This window comes from Halyomorpha halys, unplaced genomic scaffold, assembly GCF_000696795.3.
Source record: "Halyomorpha halys isolate HHAL.00 unplaced genomic scaffold, Hhal_1.1 Scaffold1600.1, whole genome shotgun sequence".
Classification (NCBI taxonomy): domain Eukaryota; kingdom Metazoa; phylum Arthropoda; class Insecta; order Hemiptera; family Pentatomidae; genus Halyomorpha; species Halyomorpha halys.
The window spans coordinates 46,133-47,131 of record NW_027115371.1 but is presented as its reverse complement, the minus strand read 5'-3'; the positions used below and the strand labels follow the sequence as shown (position 1 = coordinate 47,131).

The following is a 999-nucleotide window of genomic DNA, read 5'->3' as shown; positions in this document are numbered from 1 at the left end:
TTCACATCAGACCCATATTTTATATTTACGCATTTTAACCACTGCTAATAATGAGAGATGGTGTATTATTTCAAGTAAACAACTATCCTAAAGGTACTTTTATAATTAGTAAATTGATTTTAAGGAAAACGCTGCAGGTATACATCTACCTTAAATATGTAATCTCAGTTGGACTACTCAACACACACTTGAGATTTGATTATTTGGACTCAGGGGTGTCCTTAAAGTCCTTAAAGTGGGTATATTAGTAGATAACTTTAATCCGAAATGTATTAATATAAATAAAAATTCCCTTACTATATATTTCATATATAAGCCATTAACCAAGAAAATGCTCGTCTAACTCGAATTTTGACCACATATGTCTTCCCTTGTACGTCTGTAGTATCTATCCTCAGTCAGTACTCGAATTATAGAATAAAGATCATCTCAATGAAATATTTCAATTACCTATCTGATACTATTTTAAACAGTTCATTTCTCCAGATGAATACTTTTATTCCCTGTCATTATAACTAAAAATAGGTAGCTAGTTAGGTGGGTTTGCATTGGCCGAGATTGATAGAACCAGTACATATTACCTTATATATAGGCGGGAAGCTAATGGTTAAAGACAGGATGATTCGAACCAGTAAATAGCCTGAGATAGTCAATAGAAAGTGGGTTTGCTCCCCTTCGCTCCTAGAAGCACCCACCCTCCATACTAGTAGGCACCTCATGTGGTTGTTATCCTATTTGCAGTAGGAAATTGCATACGAGCCTCCTTCACCTTTCACCTTAGCTTCTATTCTCCAATAACTTTGGCCGTCACTATTGCAAATATTTCCCATCACGTATCATATCAAACATTCTTTTGATTTCCTAATAATAAATCAAAAGATTAACCTATCACTTTCGACCCACGATTCTATTACAGTTCAAATTTTATTTAGTAACGAGCATTCTTTTTTGTACCAATTCTTTCCTGTATGATTGCGTACATAAACAATCATATATATA

The 999-nt window shown here is 33.7% G+C and overlaps 1 protein-coding gene across 1 annotated transcript in view; it reads right to left on the bottom strand.

Annotated features, from left to right (window-relative positions):
* The window catches only part of LOC106690172 (facilitated trehalose transporter Tret1), a gene marked incomplete at its 5' end in the record, with an annotated part of 39,956 nt that overhangs the window by 30,855 nt on the left and 8,102 nt on the right, over window positions 1-999 (bottom strand).